The sequence below is a fragment of the Oratosquilla oratoria genome, chromosome 29 (assembly GCF_046742065.1).
Source record: "Oratosquilla oratoria isolate Oo_2021 chromosome 29, ASM4674206v1, whole genome shotgun sequence".
NCBI classification, from domain to species: domain Eukaryota; kingdom Metazoa; phylum Arthropoda; class Malacostraca; order Stomatopoda; family Squillidae; genus Oratosquilla; species Oratosquilla oratoria.
In genome coordinates this window covers 49,240,964-49,263,463 of record NC_134805.1, presented here as the reverse complement: position 1 = coordinate 49,263,463, position 22,500 = coordinate 49,240,964, and positions in this window count along the sequence as shown.

The following is a 22,500-nucleotide window of genomic DNA, read 5'->3' as shown; positions in this document are numbered from 1 at the left end:
TGTGTCTGTCGGTGTCTGTCTGTATCTATGTGTCTGTCTGTGTCTGTCTGTATCTATGTGTCTGTCTGTGTCTGTCTGTCTGTGTCTGTCTGTCTGTGTCTGTCTGTCTGTGTCTGTCTGTCTGTCTGTCTGTGTCTGTCTGTCTGTGTCTGTCTGTCTGTCTGTGTCTGTCTGTCTGTGTCTGTCTGTCTGTGTCTGTCTGTCTGTGTCTGTCTGTCTGTGTCTGTCTGTCTGTGTCTGTCTGTCTGTGTCTGTCTGTCTGTGTCTGTGTCTGTGTGTGTGTGTGTGTGTGTGTGTGTGTGTGTCTGTCTGTGTCTCTCTGTCTATCTGTCTGTCTGTGTCTGTCTGTCTATGTCTGTCTATGTGTCTGTCTGCCTGTGTCTGTCTGTGTCTGTCTGTCTGTGTCTGTCTATCTGTCTGTCTGTGTCTGTCTGTGTCTATCTGTCTATGTCTGTGTCTGTCTGTGTAAGTCTGTCCCTGTCTGTGTCTGTCTGTCTGTTTGTCTGTCTATCTGTCTGTGTTTATCTGTCTGTGTCTGCCTGTCTATGTTTGCCTGTGTTTGTCTATGTCTGTTTGTCTACCTGTCTGTCTGTGTCCGTCTGTGTCTGTCAGTCATTCTGTCTGTGTGTGTCTGTCTGTCTGTGTATGTCTGTTTGTCTATCTATCTGTCTGTGTCCGCCTGTATCTGTCAGTCATTCTGTCTGTCTGTGTCTGTCTGTCTGTCTGTCTGTCTGTGTCTGTCTGTCTGTCTGTGTCTGTCTGTCTGTCTGTCTGTCTGTCTGTGTCTGTCTTTCTGTGTTTGTCTGTGTCTGTCTGTGTCTGTCTGTCTGTGTCTGACTTTCTGTGTCTGTCTGTGTCTGTCAGTGCCTGTCTGCCTGTCTGTGTCTGTCTGTCTTTCTGTCTGTGTCTGTCTGTCTTTCTGTCTGCGTCTGTCTATCTTTCTGTCTGTGTCTGCCTTTCTGTCTGTGTCTGTCTCCGTCTGTCTGCCTGTGTCTGTCTGTCTGCGTCTGTCCTTCTGTGTCTGTCTGTCTGTGTTTGTCTGTCTGTCTGTGTCTGTCTGTCTGTCTGTCTGTCTGTCTGTCTGTCTGTCTGTCTGTCTGTCTGTCTATTTGTGTTGTGTCTGTTTCTGTCTCTGTGTCTGTCAGTCTGTGTCTGTCTCTCTGTCCCTGTCTATGTCTGTGTTCTTTATTGTCTGGCAGTGTCAGTGTCTGTCTACCTGTCTGCCTCTCTGTCTGCCTGCCTGCCTGCCTGCCTGCCTGTCTGTCTCTCTATCACTCTCTTTTCCTCTTTCTGCTCTCCTTTGCCTCTTTGGAGGTCCTTGCCACCTCACGTCGCCTCTTTGAAATCTGCCTCCTGATATTGAATGCCTCGATCCCTCGCTCTCTCTCTCGGTTTCTCTCTCTCTCTCTCTCTCTCTCTCTCTCTCTCTCTCTCTCTCTCTCTCTCTCTCTCTCTCTCTCTCTCTCTCTCTCTCTCTCTCTCTCTCTCTCTCTCTCTCTCTCTCTCTCTCTCTCTCTCTCTCTCTCTCTCTCTCTCTCTCTCTCTCTCTCTCTCTCTCGTTCTCTCTCTCGCTTTCTCTCGCTTCCTCTCTCGCTCTCTCTCGTTCTCTCTCTCGCTCTCTCTCGGTCACTCTCGCTCTTTCGCTCCCTCTCTCGCTCTCTTGTTCCTTTTCTCGCTCTTTTTCGATCTCTCGCTCTCTCGTTTTCTCGCTTTCTTACTCTCTTTCTCTGATCAACCGCCACAATGCTGCTTTCGCTCTCTCGATCTCTTGTTCCCTCGCTCTTTTGCTCTTTTCCTCTCGTTCTTTTCTCCTGATTCTCCCAATTCACCTTATTCCTATTCCCCCTTTTTTGCTTGTTCCTCTCTTTTTTTCATTTTATTCCTCTTCTTTCTCCTCCTTTTTCCTTTTTTTATCCAATTTCATTCTGTTTCTCTTCTCTCTTTTACTACTTCACTTTAAGTTTATTCTTCACCTTCCTCGTCTCCTCCTATCCCACCCACTCTCTTCTTTTCTTCCTCCCCTTCTTCATCCTCCCCGTCTTCCTCCCCCTCTTCTTCCTTATCCCTTCTTTCTCTCTCTCCTCTTCCTCCCTTCTTCATCTTCCCCTCTTCTTCCTCCCCCTTTTCTTCCTCCCTCTATTCTTCTTCCCCTTCTCCTTCTTTTCCTTTAAAATCCTCCTCCTCTTCCTCCACTTCTCCTTCTTCCTTTTCCTCCTCCTTGTTTCCTCTACTCTTCTCACTCTTCTTTTTCAATCCACGTGACACACACCAAATCATTATTTCTGGCCCACTTGACTATATCTCCTTAATATCTCCTCATTTGCCTTAATTGTACCTCTTTTCATTTAATCTGCCACTTTAACCCCCCTCACCCCCTCACCCTCTTTCACTCTCCCCTTTCCCCTTCACCCCTCCCACGTCCCCTTTCCCATCCCCGTCCACTTCACTTTCCCTCTCTCTTAGTCCCCTCTTCTCTCTCTTTTTTTTTAATTTTACTTTCTTTTTCTATTACTCTTTTCTCTCCTCTCGTTTCCCTTCTCCCTCTTACTCCTCTACTCTTCCTCCCTTCAGTCCACAAATCTTCCCTTCTCTCTTCCACTTTCCCTTCCTTGCATATTCCTCTTGCCCTCTCCTCTCTTCTCTCTTTTCTTCTCTTTTCTCTTTCATTTGTCTTTACTTACCCCCGTCCCGTTCTATTTCCCCTCTCCTCTTTTTATCTATTACTCTATACTTAAGATTTTTCATGTTCTTTTAGGCTGTTCCTCTTCCTCTTTATTTCCCCGTTCCTCTTCCTCTTTATTTCCCCCTTCTCTATCCCCTGCACTTCTATTACGGGATTCCTACTCTTACTCCTTCACTTCCTCTCTTCCCTCTTCATTCGCCTTTCTTCTCCGTTTCCACTCCTTTGTTCATTTACTTTCTCTCCCCCTTTTCCAATCAGTCCTCCAATTTCTTCGCCTGGGCTCTCTTCCTCTCCTCTCTTTTCCTCTCTTCTCTTTTTTTTTCGCCCCATTATATCTTTCCTCTTCCACCTCTACCTTTCCTCTTGTATTTCTCTTTACTCTTTTCTCTCTTTCACTTGTTTTATATTTTCCTTTTCCTCCTTCTCTTTCTCCTCCTCTTTCTCTCTCCTCCTTCCCTCTCTCTCTCTATTTCTATCTATCTATCTACCTGTCTATCTATCTATCTATCTATCTATCTATCTATCTATCTATCTATCTATCTATCTATCTATCTATCTATCTATCTATCTATCTATCTATCTATCTATCTATCTATCTATCTATCTATCTATCTATCTATCTATCTATGTATCTTTCCCTCTCTCTCTCTCCCTCCCTCCCTCTCTGTCTATCTGTCTGTCTGTCTGTCTGTCTGTCTGTCTGTCTGTCTGTCTGTCTGTCTGTCTGTCTGTCTGTCTGTCTCTCTGTCTCTCTGTCTGTCTGTCTGTCTCTCTCTCTCTCTCTCTCTCTCTCTCTCTCTCTCTCTCTCTCTCTCTCTCTCTCTCTCTCTCTCTCTCTCTCTCTCTCTCTCTCCTCCTCCTCCTCCTCTTTTGTTTCCTCTTTTTCTGAATTTCTTTTTCATACTTCATTCTTTTCCTCTATCTCTTCTCTCTCTTTCTTTGTCATCTTTTCTCTCGTTTATTCCCTCCACCTTTCCTCCCTTTACTTGTAATAGAATTATCTATCCTCAATTCTTTAACACTTTGTCTTTATCTTTGCTTTATTCAATCATTCCATTTTGATTATCACTATTGTCTTTATTTGTTTTTTATCTGATTTCTATCTATATTTCTTTTATAATTCTTCCCACTTTCCTTTGTTATTGTCTCTTTATAACCTTCGCCCTCTCTCATCCTCACTCTTTATTTTTTCTTTCTTCTTACTCTTTTCTTATTCCCATTTTCCCTCTCGTTCTCCGTTCTAACCTATATTCAGTCCAGCCTCTGTAACACTTTCCATCTATTCTTATCTCTCCATTTTCCGGTCTCCATTGTTTTTTCTCCACTCCTCTCCCCTCCCCTCCCCTCCCTTCCCCTCCCCTCCCTTCCCCTCCTCTTTCTCCCTCTTTCCTCCCTGTCTTTGCTCTTCCTCGTCCATTTTTCTTCTCTCTCCTCCTCTGTCTCTGCTTTTTCCCCTTTTTTCCTTATCCATCTATATATCTTTTTCTTTCTTTTAATAACAATTCATATTTCTCTCATATCTTCCATCTTCAGTCAGTCTTGATAATTTGTTCTGTTTATTTTTTCCTCTACAGATTCTTGTACCATTTTCCCCCTTGTTTCTCTTCCCCACTCCCTCTCTTTCCCTTTTTCTTTATTCTCTTTTAATGCTCTCCTTTTCTTCCATACAAACCCATATTAAACCCAAATATTTCTTTCTCGTGAGATATAATGCACCTTAGCTACCCTAGCCAGCTTTCCACGGCAGTCGTCCCTCTCTTCTTTCTCCTCCTCCTCTTCCTCCTCCCCTGCTCCCCCTCCTCTTTCTCCCCCCACTCCCCATTCCCCTTGGTACCCCCTTACCTCCCCTACAGCCAAACAAGTAGATTCTCTCTCCCCCTATTTCCAGCTCTGTTACGGAAACTCAACAAAATTATTTATCTTCCCATGTGAATATTTTCCCCCCTGTCTCTACACTTGCTCCCTTTTTCCTACTCCTTGCCTTCTCTCCTTTCCCCTTGTTTCCCTCTTTCCTCTCTCCTTTCTCCTCTTACTTCTTCCTACATTTTTCCCCTGTCTCTACACCTGCTCCCTTTTTCCTACTCCTTTCCTTCTCTCCTTTCCTCTTGTTTCCTTCTTTCCTCTCTCCTTTCTCCTCCTACCTTCTTCCTCCCATACTCGTATCTCTCCTCTCCCCCTTTCTGAATCAACCTCTTTCCAGGCAAAATTTTGGTTCCATTTTCCTGAACCTTTCCATACCAACAACTGTTCGACCTCCTCCTCCTTCTCCTCCTCCTCCTCCTTCCTCTGCCTCTACCTCTTCCTCCTCCTCCTTCTCCTCCTTCTTCTTCTCTTCCTCCTCCTCCTCTTTCTCCTCCTCCTCATCTTCTTCCTCCTCCTCCTCCTCCTTCTCCTCCTCCTGCTCTGTGATCCCTAAGAATCCCAACCCCTCTCCCCCAAGTACCATCACAGAGCTACCATTTCCCTTCCCAACTTCCTTTTCGTTTCTTGGTTTCTTCCTTCTTCATTCTTTATTGCACTCCTATCTCCTACAGCTGCCTGTCTCTCTCCTCCCTATCTCCTCCATCTCTTTGGGTGACTCTGCTTCTCTGCAGAGGAAAATTTCCTAAACTCATCTGCCTCCAACGTCACATCTCAGCGTATCTGGGTCTACATTGTACTATGTTGAGAGTGCACGGAGAAGAAGACCTTTAACATGGAGGAGGCTACATGGAACTCCTCCACCCTCCCCTCCCTCCCTCCCTCCCTCCCTTCACCTTCCTCTTCACTTCCTCCCTCTTCCTTGCTAGTGGCGGCGGCGGAGGTGGGGGCGGGGGCGTTAAGGCGAAGTAGCTATGCAAAGAGGAAGAAGCAGGGAATACACAAATAATCGATACGACATCTTGGGGTAGCGGCCACGGGCGATGGAATCTCCCTCTACGGTGATGGGACGCGACTCACAACATGGGGGAGCGATCAATGGGGGACGGGCGAGCCGAGTGCATTGCTCGAATGATGAACTCCATTGTCGCGATGGGGGCAGGGGGAAGAGAGACAGGGGAGAAGGAAGGGGAGGAGAGAAGGGGAGAGGGAAGAGGGATGGGGAAAGGGAGGGGGAAGGGGAGGGGAAGGGGAGGGGGAAGGGGAGGGGGAAGGGGAGGGGGAAGGGGGAAAGGAAAGGGGAGGGGGAAGGGGGGAAGGAAAGGGGAGGGGGAAGGGGGGAAGGAAAGGGGAGGGGTAAGGTCTAGGTTGAAGGGGACGGGGACCATGTAGTGGAGAAGTGGAATAGGAGGGGGAAAGGGAAACTGCGACAATATTGAAGGAAGGGGAATAGAAAGGGAAAGGGGAGGATAGAGGGTGGGAAGGTAGAGAAGAAAGAAGGGGAGAGAAGAGGAGGGAATGGGGAGGGTGACACCAAGGGAAAAGAACTGATAGGGGGCAAAGTGAGATGGCAGAGTGCCTATACAGGATGGAGAACCGAAACGCAGTATTGGTGGAAGAGGGGCGGGGGGAGGGGCGGTGGGGGGGGGAGCAGTCTCCGAGGAACAGGAAGTGTGTCAGTGTGAAGCGGGAATCGCTCCCGTCGGAGGCGGAGATTCGCCGTCACCACGGGGGAGTTCCTTCGTTGGGAGGGAATGGGAAAGACGTGCACAGATTTAATGGGGAGGAGGGGGAGGAGGAGAGGAGCAGAGGAGGAAGAGGGGAGAGAAGAAGAGGGGAAAAATGGCGGCGGGTGGAGGGGGAGGAGGGGCAGAGGTGGATGGGGGAAGGAAGGGGAGGAGGTGTAGAAGGTGAATGAGGGGATGAGAAAAAGAGAGAGAACAGGGGAAGGGGAGAATATACAGACTAAAGTGAAGAAGGGGAGGAAGGAAGGAAGGAAGGAAACAAAGTAGGAGAGGAAGCGGAGGAGGAGGAGGCGAAGGCGGAGGGGAAGGAGGAGTTTGGAAAATGAAAATCAGGTTTGTTGAGAGAGCACATACATTTGGTCGTATAGGAGTTATTTGTAGAGGGAGTCCTGGCACGACCATTGGTATATAAAATGCCCAACTAAAGCAAAATGTTTAGTAACTCAAAGATTAACCAAAGATCGCATTTTACTGAAACTGTTGATAAAAAAAAAAATAAAGCCAGTTTTGATCAGTAGTGCAGATGAAAATAAATCAAATCACAAATAAATGAATGAATAGATAGAAAATAAATAGATGAATAAAAAAGAGATAAATAAATGTGTAGATGAATAAATAGATAAATAAACGGATACATAAAGCGAGTGAAATATCTACAGGAAAAAATCAACTGAGGATGCAATTTACTAGAAAATGCAATGAAATTTGAAATAGATCCTAAGAAAAAATATATACATTTGAAATAAGTACACAGGAAATAAGACTAACTACTACGTGCGCTTTCCTAAATATAAAAAGTTAACAAACAACGCTCTAAGATAACTAACATGTGAATCAATTAGAAATAGTAAGGGGGAAAAGCCTTTGGTATATATATATATGTATTTGAATAAAAATGCAATACGAAAAATGACCTGAAATCTAAAACTTGATTGGTAAATACAAGGTGAAAGAAATAAAGTTTGTTATAAGAAACAAAAAGAAAAAATATACATCTAAAAGCAATGCAAATTGAGATGTGAAAAAGAAAATTACTGGATTAAAAAGAGTACTTTTCGTAACAATAAATTCGACAATAAATATCTAACACTATAGTTAAAGTAATTATAACACTTTCTTATAAGTTAGATATAAAAAGAAAACAATAACACAGACTGGGTTGTTTATGATGCTTTTTTAAACATAAATTGTAAAAAAGACAATAACAACATATAAGTTAATAGAAAGTAATAATGAAAATATAGATGAATAAGCACAACTATATTAACGAAAAGCAAAAAAAAAAAAGAAAAAAAGATAGAGAATAATAATAAAATAGAGAACTGAAAGAATAGATACATACAGGGTGTCAGAATGTTTTCTTTGAAATCCTTCGTAACATTATCGAATCCATTGGCCACATTTTCAGCTGTTTCTCTAAAATGGTGATAATCAGTATGAACTTCCGCGAACACGCACGGGGGCACTAGACTAAACAGAAATATCTTTTGTTCACCTGAACAGCCTGATATCATCGGCAACAATGTTCAAGGGATAATACAACCCTTCCCATGGGTCATTGATGTATACGATGGACAGCACTGGAACATCATCCACGGTACGATTTAGTCTTGAGGTCGCTGGACAGATGTGGTGGGATCCAACAAGATCAACCTGGCGGCCTCAAACCAGATGGTACCATGGATGGGGTTCCTAAAGGTACATAATTCACCGATTCTTTCCAAACTATACGGTTCTTCTTTATAGTTCCCACTTGTCTTTTTTACCGGAAATATTTCATCAATTTTATTAATATGTTTTTCACTCCCCCCCCCACACACACACTATCTCTAAGAGCTGTAACCGTCTCTTGTAAGGAACCTTGTCTAGTACCTTTTAGAAATCTAGGAAAGGCAGTCCACTTATATGATATTTGTAACTTTCTTAGTAATGAATATTTCCTTGAAAGCAATCGAAACTGGCCATAAAGTATCATTTTGTTAATTTCCACATGATTATTCATTATTTCACCGAGTCTTTCTCTTATAAGTCACCGATGGTATGTCAAGTAATACTGGTTTGTAGTTGGACGGTTCTCACTTTTCCATGAATTATCTATCTTTTATTTGTATCCATTTGTTTGTTTTATCTGATTATTCATTTATGAATTTATTTAATTGTATTAATTTTTTTCATTTTATCTTCTTATTTGTATTTGTTCATTTGATTTTATCTATTTAATTTAATTCATTTATTTATTCAATAGTATTTGTTTATTTAGTTAATTATTGACTTATAAAAAAAAGACTACTGAAGTCTTTCCGCTTCCTTTAACTCATTCCGTACCAGATACTACTTTAACTTTTGTTCTAACTGACATTAGGTGATTTGATTAATTTCTGCGTCACTCCTCTGTAGTTCAGTGGCTAATGAACTTATACCTACCACGAATTCTCTTCATCTTTCCTTATATTTGTTAAACACTTCAATTGAATTTCCTAGTTATTATTAGGATTTTCTCTTTTCCTTTTATCTTTCTTTTATTTTGTTTTGTTATCTGTTTCTTTTCTAATTCTTTCTTTTGATTGGAAATATATGAATATTGATCGCTTCCTATGTCTAGCTAGCTGGCTCATGAAAGTACCATCTATCTCCCTTTCCTGTGTAAATATTTAATAAAATTTGCCGCTCAATACTTGGCAACCATTTTCTTCCATGTCCAGACGAAATTCTCCATTTATGTTCTTTGTCGAAATTTAATTCTTTATCATTATTTTCTATTTCTTTTTCGTTCGTTCACGAAGTCAAGAGTAGGTTAGGCTCCCTCATCGATTTTTCTGACGATCCATTCCCTAAAGCTTCGCTCGTCTTCCTTCGGCGGGTTTGTTTCTCGCAGTGTGCCAAGTAGCAAGTTAGTTTCGATCGTCATTCTTACAGCTACTGGGGATTTGCCCTTGCAGCTAAGCGTCTTCTGGTGATTTTTTTTTTGTTTTTTTTTACATGTTTGATGTATCTAATCGCTTCAAAACTTTTTTTTTTTTTTTTTTTTTTATTCTACATTTTTATTTCACTTTCCAAATGTTCCTTTAGGGTACAAAGCATCCTCTGGCGTCAGAGAAATGATAATTTTTAAACAAACTAAATCTGTCAAAAGGCGTGTTGTTTTTTATATTTTCTTATCATCTATTTCATTGATCATTATTATCATTATCAATTTCTATTATTTGTTATGATATCATTTCACTTATTTCATTCTGTGTTTTTATGTAGTCAGAGATGAAGACAAAGACAGAGACAGAGACAGAGACAGAGACAGAGACAGAGACAGAGACAGAGACAGAGACAGAGACAGAGACAGAGACAGAGACAGAGAGACAGAGAGATAGACAGACAGACAGAGAGAGAGAGACCTGCAAAATGATAAGGACAGAGACAGAGATAGATAAAGAGAAAGAAACTCGGACATTGGAAGAAGAGAGACAGAGAGATAATTATGTAAACGAAGAAGAAAGGACCTCTACATCTACAGAGGCCGTGGTCACGCGATACCTCCAAACAAACAGAAAATATAAAGAACCCAAGAAGACCCAACTATACGATCCTCCATGGTAAATACGGGGTGCAGACGCGAGGGGGTTGTTGTTGGGGAGGTGGGGGAGGGGAGGGCCATTGGGGGCGGAGGCAGTTGAAGCTGCAGCGGGAAATTATGGGCAGGGGCGGAGGTGAATACAGAGAGGGGGAAGAGGGGAGCGGAGGGGAGGGCAAGGGGAGGGTGAGGGGAAGGCGAGGGGAGGGTGAGGGGAAAGGGAGGCGAAGGGGAGGGGAAGGGGAGGAAAATGAAGGAAAAGGGGAGAAAGGAAGAGAAGGGGGAAGAGGAAAAATAGGGGAGGTAAAGGAAAGGAAGAGGGGAGGGCGAGGGGAGGGTGAGGAGAGGGTGAGGGGAGGGCGAGGGGAGGGTGAGGGGAAGGGGAGGAAAATGAAGGAAAAGGGGAGAAAGGAAGGGAAGGGGGAAGAGGAAAAATAGGGGAGGTAAAGGAAAGGATGAAGGGAGTGGAGGGGAGGGTGAGGGGAGTGGGAGAAAAATGAAGGAAAATGGGAGAAGGGAAGAGGAGGGAAGGAATGGAAAGGGAATGGAAGGAAAGGAAAGGGAAGGAAAGGGAAGGGAAGGGAAGGGAAGAGAAGGGAAGGGAAGGGAAGGGAAGGGAAGGGAAGGGAAGGGAAGGGAAGGGAAGGGAAGGGAAGGGAAGGGAAGGGAAGGGAGGAGAATGAAATAAGGGAGGGACAGAGGGACGGAGAAGGAGGGCAAGGAAGGAGAGTGATGTAAGAAAGGGAGAGAGAGGGGAGGAGGAGTGAAGGAAAAAGAAGGGAAAGGAGAGAAAGGGAAGGAAAGAGAAGGGATGGGGTGAGGAAGGTGAAAGGGGGGACAGAAGGGAGCAGAAGAAAAGGAGGGTAAGAAAAGGGAGTGGAAGAGTTGGGTAAGGAAAGGAAGAGGCAGAAAGGGAAATAGGATGGGAGAGGAGAGGGAAATTAGTTAAAAGGAGAGGGAATTGAGGGTATAAGAATGAGAAAAAGAAGAGAGGGCAAACAAGGGTAAGTAAAAAGGAAAAGAAGTAGTAAATAAGAGGATACGAAGCTAATTGAAAAGGAAAGGAAAGAACGAAAGTGGAGGGGGAGGAGGAGGAGAGGAGGGTAGGAGAAGAAGGAGGAGAAGGAGGAGGAGGAAGGGGAGGAGGAGGAGGGGAAGAGGGGAATGGGGGGTGTGGTGAGGTGGAAAGGGAACTGAGATGAATACAAAGAAGATATAGGAGAAGACAGTGTAGAAGGGAGGGGACGGGAGGGGAGGGTAAGGGAGGGTAAGGGAGGGGAGGGGAAGGGAGGGGAAGGGAGGGGAAGGGAAGGTAGTGATGGGGAGGAGATGGAAGCTAACGAAGGTAAGCAGGAAAAGGTGCTAACAGGAAGGGAGAGGAATGGAGGTAAGGGAAGGGAAAGAAAGGGAGTGCAAGGGAAGAGGGAAAGGGAACGAAGGGTAAGACAAAGGGAAACTGAGGGAGAGGGAGTAAGCTGGAAAGGGGAAAAGGGGAGTACCAAAGGAGGATGGAGGCTGGAAAGAGGAAGGGGGAGGAGGAAAGCGGAAGGGGGAAAGGGGAGGGGGATAGGAGAGAGAGAAAAGGGGGAGGGGGAAGGGGAAGGGGAAGGGGAAGGGGAAGGGGAAGGGGAAGGGGAAGGGGAAGGGGAAGGGGAAGGGGAAGGGGAAGGGGGAAGGGGAAGGGGAAGGGGGAGGTGAAGGGGAAGGGGAAGGGGAAGAGGAAGTTGGAAAGGGGAAGGGGAATGGGGAAGGGCAGGGGGAAGTTGAAGGGGGAAGGGGGTGGAGAAAGGGGGAAAGGAGAAAGGGGAAAGGAAAGGGAGAACGGCGAAAGGAATGGGGGAATGGGGAAAGGAAAGAGGGAAGTAGGAAAGGGGGAAGGGGGAAGGAGAAAGGGGGAAAGGAAAGGGGAAGGGGAAAAGGACAGGAGGAAGGGGGAATGGGAAAAGAAAGGGGAAAGGTAGAGAGGAAAGATAGAAGGGGAAGGGGGAAAGGGGAAAAGAAAGGGGGGAAGGGGGAAAAGAAAGGGGGGAGGGGGAAGGAACAAAATGTTGAATGGGGAGAGTTGGTGAAATGGAAAGAGGGGAGAGGAATATAGGAAGGAATGATTATTGCTGGGGGAATCGACTGGTATGAGGGAAAGCGAGGGGGGAGAGTAAAGAGGCCAGATGGGGGAGGGGGGAATGGGGAGACGGGAAAGGGGAGTAAAGAGTGGGAAAGGGAAGTGGTAAGAGGGGAGAGACGAGAAGGGAGAGGGGAGAAGGAAGAGTGGGAAGAGGGGAGAGGCGGGATGGAAGAGGAGAGAGGTAAAAAGGGAGAGTAGAGAGGGGAGAGACAGAAGGCGAGAAGCGAGAACGGAAGAGGCAAACGGTGAGAGGGAAGAAAAGAGAGGGGAGAGGGAAGAAAAAAGGAGAGGGAGGGAAGGAGAGGGGAGAGGGGAAACGGATTAGGGGAAATCTAAAGACGAGAGGAGGGAGTAAGGTGAAAAAGATTGAAGAAAAAGGAAAGGGAGAAAAAGAAAGAGGAGAAAAAATAAAGAATAAGGAGATAAAAAAACAGGAACAAGAGGAATAGAAGAAAAAGGAAAAAATAAGAAATATGACGGACAAAAATGGTAAAAAAGAAAAAGAGAAAAATAAAAATAAACGAAAGAGACATATGAAGAAAAATGAAGATTGAATAGGAGGAAAAGGAGGCGGAAGAGGAATGAAAAAAGGAGAATGAAAAGGTGGATGAACAAGAGGAGAAATAAGAACAGGAAGAGAAGGATTAAGGGGAGGAGGAGGAGGAGAAAGAGGAAGAGGAGAACGGGAAGGAGGGTGAACAAAAGGAGGAGGAAGAACAGAATGAGAAGGATAAAGAGGAGGAGGAGGAGGAGGAAGAGGAGGACGAGGAGGAGGAGGAGGAGGAGGAAGAGGAGTAGGAGGAAAAGGAGAACGAGAATGTGGATGAACAAGAGGAGGAGGAAGAACAGAAGGAGGAGAAGGAGAAGGAGGAGAAGGAAAAGGAGGAGGAGGAAAAGGAGGAGGAGGAAAAGGAGGAGGAGGAGGAGGGTGGTGAATAATCGACAAGAAGGAAGTTTAAAGATTAAATGAACGAGAGAATATGGAAGCCAAGAGAGGCTGGTGGCGGTGGTGGAAAATGGAGAGGAGAGAGGCAGGGTGGAGGTGGGAGGGTTCAAAGGGGGTAGGGACGGGGGAGGGGGGAAGAATGGTTTTGTGACTCTTTAGAGAAAGGTCGACAAGCAAAGAAACAAGAAGACAAGGAATACAAAGGAGGAATAGATGCGAATAAAAAGAAAGAAAAGAAAAAAAAATAGGATTGACTACCGAGGACAGAGACATTGTCTTTTCTATTATACCAAAGTTTTAATACAGTCATGCCTAGAAGACCTAAGACACAAAATAGAATAACTTGACATTAGCTAAAATAGAACATCTAAAATGAGACAGACATAAGATGGGTCAAGAGGCTCCTTTCTTGAAAAAGTGTCTTCGTAAAGTCTGGTAACATTTTTGGGCATGATACACGATTTTTTTTTTCACCAGACTCTTTGGAGCTGGTACTACATGTACCAAAACCAAGATTTTGACATGAAGACAATTACATAAACTCAGAATTTTGGTTTTGATATCTCAAGAACCTCTTTAAAACTTGTTGCACAATGTCCGAGTACCAAAATATATATTTTTTTTTATTTGAAAGACAGCTAAAAAAAAAAATCAGAATTTTGGTTTTGGTATCTGAAGAAACTCTTTGAATGACAACCGGATTCTTTGGAGCTCTGCTGCAGGTAGTCTCTCGAATATCAAAACCGAAATTTTGACTTTGAGACAAATCAAAAACATTGGCTGCCGCCAGGCAATTGTATTAAAACGAGAAAACGTCTTTTCTGTTTAAAGTCTAGATCCAATCTTGGTTAGTATTCATACGATTTCCGTCAGGTGATTTTATTCATATCAGGTAAGCAACCCTACATTTCCAAACCCTCATCACTGCCCCTCTGTCAGTCTTAGATTTAAGGAAGGAGGTATTTGAAACTAGGAGACTTATATCCATAATTTCAAAACTTTTTTCCAATATTAGCAAATGCTTTCTACAAATATAAAGTGGATTTTGACTAATCTCACAGGATATAATTATGGATATTACATGCAAATCTTATATATAGGCCAGTAAGCTATATACAAGAAATCCAGGTACAATTTTACTTTATGATGATAGAAAGAGTTTGCCAGGGCTAGAGAAAACGTTATTTTTAAAAGTATGGTCCTAAGCCCATCGCCACGAACTGACTTCGAAGAAAGAGATAATTGTGGACACCAACTCACATGTCTCAAATTTATCTATTTATTATCTTTACCACACAATTTTATTTTACTTAGTTATCATTATCATTATTTCGATCTTTTTCCTTTTTTTTTTCTCTCTGCAAACTGCTACGAAGAAAAGTCGAAGTGGGAGAAGAAGGAAGAGGGGGAAGAGGAAGACGAAGGGGTGGGAGGGTAAGAGGGTACGAGGGGGAAAGAACGAATTTCATGCGACAGAAATGAGACGGGATACCAAAGGAGGAAAAGGATGAGAAAAACGACGAAAAGAGAAAGAAGAGGAGGTGGGGGAAATACTGAGGAGTAAGAATGGGAGGAAGCGAAGAAGAGGAGTAGGAAGAGAGGGAGAAAGAGAAGAATAAGAAAAAGGAGGAGAAAAAAGAGGAGTTGGAGGAAGATAAGGAAGAGGAGGAGGAGGAGGAGGAGGAGGAGGAGGCGGAGGAGGAGGAGGAGGAGGAGGAGGAGGAGGAGGAGGAGGAGGAGGAGGCGGAGGGAGAAGGGAAAGGGGACTAGATTCCAGGCTGATTGGATCAAGGCGCACCAGTCAGCCAACTCCACAACAAAAAAGGCCAAGGAGGAGGAGAAGGAGGAGGAGGAGTAGAACTCAGAGGAGAAGAAAGAGAGGAAAAGGCAGAGAAGAAAGCAAAAGAAAGGAGGAAGAGGAGGAGGAGGAGGAGGAGGAAGAGGAGGAGGAATAGGAGGAGAACCCAAAGGAGAAGAAAGAGGAAGAGTCGGAGAAAAAATAGGAGAAAATCCCAGAGGAGAAGAAAAAGGAAGAAGTGGAGAATAAAGAAGAGGAGGAGAGGGTAGAGGAAAAAGAGACGAAGGAAAAACAGAAGAAAGAGAAGGAAAAGAGAGTGTAGAAAAAAGAGGAGAAGGAAAGACAAGAAGGTGTCTTAGGATAGTGGAGAGAGAGAAGATGAAAGAAAGAAAGAGAAGTCGAAGAAAGAGCAAATGAAAGAGATGGAGAAAAAGGCGAGGAAGGAAAAAAAAGGGGAAAGAAAAAAAAGAGAAGGAAAAGAAAGAGAGAGGGGAAAGAAAGAATGGTAATAAGATCAAGATAGCATCCTCGGTTTGGAAAAAAATCTCAATGCCAGCCGATTTTATCCACCTTGGGGTGTGGGGGTGGGGGTGGGGCTGGGGATGAATGTGGGAGTGGGGAATGGGAGTTGGGGAGAGGGGGACTGAAATGGATAGGACTGGCAAGGAATGGAACCCTCCCGACTTAGGTCTCCTTTACCTCAGTAAAACACATCATGTATTTTTTTCTGACTGGTCATAGGTGATTACATTCAAACAATGTGCCATTAGGTACAACAATAACCTCCCACCCCCCGTTTTTCATATTCTATGGCGAAAAGTCTGGAGTGGAGGATGTTTGAGGCTGCCTGGCGGTGGGGCGAGTTCGTAATAAGAGTTTTACAACGCTATTCCCTGGTTCAGAAAAGCCCTCCGTAAGGACGCACCGTCCTCGATACCCCGGAGAAAGGGAGCTCGTGACGCTAACTACTATAATCAAAACTTTAATATTTTCATATAATACGATTTTCAATAACTTTTCTTTTTCTTCTTTCCCAGGTTGATGTCTCCTTCGTGGTAAGTGAAAATTCCTTTTATTGCGTTGCTTTAAATGACACGGGTATCCCTTTGGAGGCCAAATTATAATAAATGAAAAAAATAAATTAATTAATAAAAAAAATAGATAAATAAACAAACAAATATAGGGATAAACAAATGCATGATAAATTAAGATAATAAAAAAAACATAGGCAATAAAGAATTAGAATACATTTATTAATGAATATATTTGTTTATTTATCTATCAATGCAACACTTCGGTATAATACGAACCAGTGGTTGATAGGGGGGACAAGAGGGACGCGAGATTCCCACTAGGACAGAAGCGCTAGAAAACTAGAGTCCATAACAACACTACTTCGATATGGTGACTTTATGGATGACAGGTGGTCATAGATATGGAACTGCCTGGTGCAGGCATTATGGTCTCTCACAGTCTCCTTCTCTCTTATGTTTTTATGTTCTCTTGTTTGAATAAAAGTGCCTGATGTCAAGGGTATCTTTGATAAATAGATAATTGTTAAACATTTCTAGAATTAAACATCCTTGTAGCGTTGCATTGCTCTCTTCTATACATAGTTGATATATTCCTTTATCTATTTATCTAAATGTTTTATTTATTTATATATTTGTTTACTTAATTCGTTTATCTATTGATTGATTTATTGATTTGTTTACATATTCTATATATATATCTTTTTATTTACTTATTTATTTATTTATCCATTTATTAATATACTATCTATTTATTATTCATGTATTCATTTTGTTCATTCCTATTCATTTACTTATTTAATATACTTTAATCATTCATTTATCTTTAGAAGAAAAATATAGACCATTCTAATGTATTTGGTTGATGGAGGGATGAAGTGTAGGAGGAGGTGCGAAATTGTGTGAGGGAAGCACAAAGACGAATGAAACATTTTTGAGTTAATGACACTTGACAGTGTATTTGCTCTGTATTTGGGGCCCTTGCGGCAAACAGAAGTCGCAATGAGGCCGACCGTGATGTCACACTTGGGTAAAGGTGTAACATTACGTGAATGTTACTTGTGCTTAGGTGCCGAGGGAGTGAAGGAGACTCCGGTGAGTTTGGTGGCTTTATTCTGGTTAGCACGAGTGTCGACGTAGGCTGGGTCGGCGCGGGTAGGGCGCGGAGCCCTGCCCTAAACCACAAATGTGACCGCGAGCCTCGGGTCGGGCACTGCTGGTACAAGTACAGAAAGGAACTGACTCGGGGACACCAAAACCTGGCATCTTTATATAGACCTCATGCGTACGTTAAAGTAGCACACGACCCATCCTGACCGAAACATGGCTCGGGAGGGCTTAGGTTGTGCTTTCAAGAGGATACAAATGCATGTAGTACAGGCGTACTATAGACTTAACCTACACACAGTTAATATAAGGCCGAAGGCCAGCTACTTCTACACACTCTGTCCATTCCAAGTCCATCCCATTTCTGCTGCGGCGATGCTATAAGCCAAAATGCCGCGTCGAAGTACATGTGGGGGGCTTGTCCACCACATTTACCCCCCATCCCCTGCGAAGCGTGGAATCGTGATGTCCGAGCAGAGGGGGGGGGGGGTGACGTCAGTGGAAAGAGGAACCTGTGGAGGCGGCAGCGGCGGCGGCGACTGCGACAGCGGGAGAATTGGCCGTGGGCGACGTCAGTGGAAGCGTGAACTCCCTAAAGAGGGCGCAAACGGCGGCGGTGACGGCGGCAGCGGTGGCTGCGTCGGGGGCTGCAAGAGTGGCCGTGAGCGACGTCAATGGAAGCGGGAACTCCCTAAAGAGGGCGCAGACGGCGGCGGCGACGGCGGCAGCGATGGCTGCGGCGGGGGCTGCAGGAGGGGCCGTGAGTGACGTCAAGCGAAGAGGCGCTCGTGACGTCGAGCTGAGTTGCTCGTGGCATCCATCGTGGAAGCGGCCGTGAGTGACGTCAAGCGAAGAGGCGCTCGTGACGTCGAGCTGAGTTGCTCGTGGCATCCATCAAGGAAGCGGCCGTGAGTGACGTCAAGCGAAGAGGCGCTCGTGACGTCGAGCTGTGTTGCTCGTGGCATCCATCGTGGAAGCGGCCGTGAGTGACGTCAAGCGAAGAGGCGGTCGTGACGTCGAGCGAGGAAGCGGTCGAGAGCGACGTCAGGCAAAGGAGCGGTCGTGCCGTCGAGCGAGGAGGCGGTTGTGACGTCGAGCGAGGAGACGGTTGTACCGTCGAGCGAGGAGGCGGTCGAGAGCGACGTCAGGCGAAGGGGCGGTCGTGCCGTCGAGCGAGGAGGCGGTTGTGACGTCGAGCGAGGAGGCGGTTGTGACGTCGAGCTGGGAGGCAGTCGTGACGTCGAGCGAGGAGGTGGTTGAGAGCGACGTCTGGCGAAGGGGCGCTCGTGCAGTCGAGCGAAGAGGCGGTTGTTGAGAGCTGCGAAGGCTGTGGTGGGGTTGAAGAACGTCCATGGAGTCACACACGTTGTCGATGAACCAGATCAGAAGCAGCTGGGTGTACTCGCGTCCATACTCCGGTGGTCACCAATGTAACATTACGTGAATGTTACTTGTGCTTAGGTGCCGAGGGAGTGAAGGAGACTCCGGTGAGTTTGGTGGCTTTATTCTGGTTAGCACGAGTGTCGACGTAGGCTGGGTCGGCGCGGGCAGGACGCGCAGCCCTGCCCTAAATCACAAAAGTGACCGCGAGCCTTGGGTCGGGCACTGCTGGTACAAGTACAGAAAGGAACTGGCTCGGGGACACCAAAACCTGGCATCTTTATATAGGCCTCATGCGTACGTTAAAGTAGCACACGACCCATCCTGACCGAAACATGGCTCGGGAGGGCTTAGGTTGTGCTTTCAAGAGGATACAAATGCTTGTAGTACAGGCGTACTATAGACTTAACCTACACACAATCAATATAAGGTCGAAGGCCAGCTACTTCTACACACTGTCCATTCCTGGTCCATCCCATTTCTGCTGCGGCGATGCTATAAGCCAGAATCCCGCTTCAAAGTACATGTGGGGGGCTTGTCCACCACAAAGGCAGTGAGGATCCCTGTGAACGGAGGGCTTCTTCAGGCAAGGGGATCGCCAGCTCAGATGAGGACAGAGAAGACGGGAGGCGGGGGAGCCTCTGGAAAGGGAAAGGGGGAGGAGGATAGGAGGGTGAAGGGAGGGGGAGGGGGAAGGTGGTGAGGGGGAAAGGAGGGGAGGGAAAAGGGGTGGAAAGAGGTGGGATGGAGAAAAGGAAGAGAAGAGTGGGTAAGATTAAAAGAGAAGAAGGAAGAGAAAAAGGAAGAGGAGATGGAAGAGAAAGAGAAAGAGGAAGTGGAAGAGGAAGAGGAAAAAGAGAAAGAAGAAGAGGATGAACAAGGAAGAGGAGATGGAAGATACGTGAAGGGGAATTGTCAGGTCCCGGTGGGAGCGGCGACGTCGATATTACGAAACGAGTCAGTCGTAAAATCCGCGCGACAGCAGACGACGCCGTTACCGTGGGCGACGACATGACGTCATAGGCACAGTCGACATGACGTCATAGACAGTCGTCAACGACGTGACGTCATAATCTCCGAATAAGATAAATGAAAGAGAGAGAGAGAGAGAGAGAGAGAGAGAGAGAGAGAGAGAGAGAGAGAGAGAGAGAGAGAGAGAGAGAGAGAGAGAGAGAGAGAGATAGAGAGAGAGAGAGAGAGAGATATGGAGGTTGTGAGAGAAGAGAGAGAGAGAGAGAGAGAGGATGGAGGAGAGAGAGAGAGAGGATGGAGGAGAGAGAGAGAGAGGATGGAGGAGAGAGAGAGAGAGAGAGAGAGAGAGGATGGAGGAGAGAGAGAGAGAGAGAGAGAGAGAGAGAGAGAGAGAGAGAGAGAGAGAGAGAGAGAGAGAGAGAGAGAGAGAGAGAGAGAGAGAGAGAGAAGAGAGATGGAGAGAGAGAGAAGAGAGAGAGAGAGAGAGAGAGAGGAGAGAGAGAGAGAGAGAGAGAGAGAGAGAGAGAGAGAGAGAGAGAGAGAGAGAGAGAGAGAGAGAGAGAGAGAGAGAGAGAGAGAGAGAGAGAGAGAGAGAGAGATATGGAGGGAGAGAGAGAGAGAGAGAGAGAGAGAGAGAGAGAGAGAGAGAGAGAGAGAGAGAGAGAGAGAGAGAGAGAGAGAGAGAGAGAGAGAGAGAGAGAGAGAGAGAGAGAGAGAGAGAGAGGGGGGGGGATAGAGAGAGGGAGAGAGAGAGAGGAAAGAGAGAGGGGGAGAGAGAGGGGGAGAGAGAGGGGAGAGAGAGGGAGAGACAGACAGAGAGACAGAGACAGACAGAGACAGAGAGACAGAGACAGAGACAGAGACAGAGACAGAGACAGAGACAGAGACAGAGACAGAGACAGAGACAGAGAGAGAGGGAAAGAGAGAGAGAGAAAGAAAGGCCTATTCCTCTCCGCCAACTTATACAATCCTGTACCGGGTTTGCAGTCGGTCAGTCAAACCAAGTCAGTTAACTAACTGGCAATAGTTGTTTACTGCATGGCCGCACGCCATTGGTCATGAGCTCATGGTCAAAGTCATTTGGCTGTGATAACTCAAATTGCAGAAATGTCTTTTGGGGTTACCTGCTAGTAATGGCATTGTTGTAGCCTGTGTTGACAAGACAAGCTAAAGTGAAAAGCCAGTCTGAAAGAATAAAATAATTATGATTAGAATTGTAAGACTTCAGTACGTGAAATTATCACATATATATATTACAGATACATTACATACATTACATATATACGTTACATACATGCATTACATATATTACGTATACATTACATACATATATTACATACATTACGTATGATATATATATTACATACACTACTTACATTACATGCACACATACATTGCATACACACGTACATTACATACATTACATACATTACATACATACATACATACATACATACATACATACATACATACATACATACATACATACATACATACATACATACATACATACATGCATACATACGTACATACATACATACATACATACATACATACATACATACATACATACATACATACATACATACATACATACATACATACATACATGCATACATACATACTGTACATACATACATACATACATACATACATACATACATACATACATACATACATACATACATACATACATACATGCATACATAAATAATACATACATACATACATACATACATTCAATACATAAATACATACATACATTACATACACACATACATTACATACATACATTACACACATTACATACATGCATTACATACATAACGTACTCATATTACATACATTACATACATTGCATACATACGCTACATATATTACATACTTTACAGACATACATTACATACATACATTACATACATATATTTCATAAACACATACATATATAGGCTACATTACAGACACATATGTGCACACATACACACACATGGGATATGGATTCAAAGCCCGGTAGATTCTACTGTAGAGCGCCTACTGTCTTGCTTTCTGGAAGAAAAGAATTCTGTCTATCTGTGCTTGTGTCTCTGTCTTTGTTTTTGTGTCTTTATATATTTGTCTTTATCTGTGTGTGTGTGTGTGTGTGTGTGTGTGTGTGTGTGTGTGTGTGTGTGTGTGTGTGTGTGTGTGTGTGTGTGTGTGTGTGTGCGTGTGTGCCTGTCTATATTTTCGCCCATTCTCTATATGCTTCCGTCTCTCTGTGTCTGTGTCTCCTTGCTATTTCTTATTTCTCTTGCTCTTAACTAAAATCCGGGTGTTTTCGAAGTAGACTAGAATTTTCTGTTATTAATCAATGAAAGATATATCTGATACCATTTTGATACGAGAGAGAGAGAGAGAGAGAGAGAGAGAGAGAGAGAGAGAGAGAGAGAGAGAGAGAGAGAGAGAGAGAGAGAGAGAGAGAGAGAGAGAGAGAGAGAGAGAGAGATACGTATATATTTTTTCTTTTTCTCTTTGATTCTTCAAGAAGTACGGCAGGATCTGTCAAACTGGAAGACCTCTCCGAAGAAGGCCTTCGATGTTCGACTCTCTTTAAGGGCAAAGATGCTACGGGTACTTTCTACTGAGGCTGTGTAGCTCAGCCCTCTCCTCAATATGTCAAAAGCCCTTCAGTTCCCTTCTTCTAGAGAGGGTTAATGCCCCATAAGAAGCGTATCCTAAAAAAAAGAAAAAAAAAATGGTCTCGTTTTTATTTTTGTAAATTCAGCTCTTCAGATATCAGTTGAAAAAAAAGAAAAAAGCTGCTGAATGGTAACTCTAGTCTAAGCACTCGCCCACAACTAATTTCCTAGACATTTACCATACATCTAAAACTACGACAAAACATTGAATATTTTGATACGACAAGACTGTAGAGATAATGAATACTGTCCCACATGACATATGACTAGAGATTACTTTACTACGTTCAATTGAGCATCGCATTCTTCTGGAGAAACGTTATTCGTGGAGTCCACTAGGGATCTGTTCTGGGGCCACTTCTCTCCACGCTATACGCAAATGATTTAGTGAACCACTCAAATGGCCAAACTCCTTCCTGAAGATGATGTTTCCACGGAAAAAATATGATAAATATGATTGAATAAATAAAAAAAAAATTAAAACGTTAATAAAAAAAATAAGAGTGAAATAGAAAAAAATATGATAAGATGAAATAGAAATAGAAAAATAAATGAACAAATACACACAGAAAGTAAATAATAAACAGATAATTGGTAAATCGATAAACAAGTA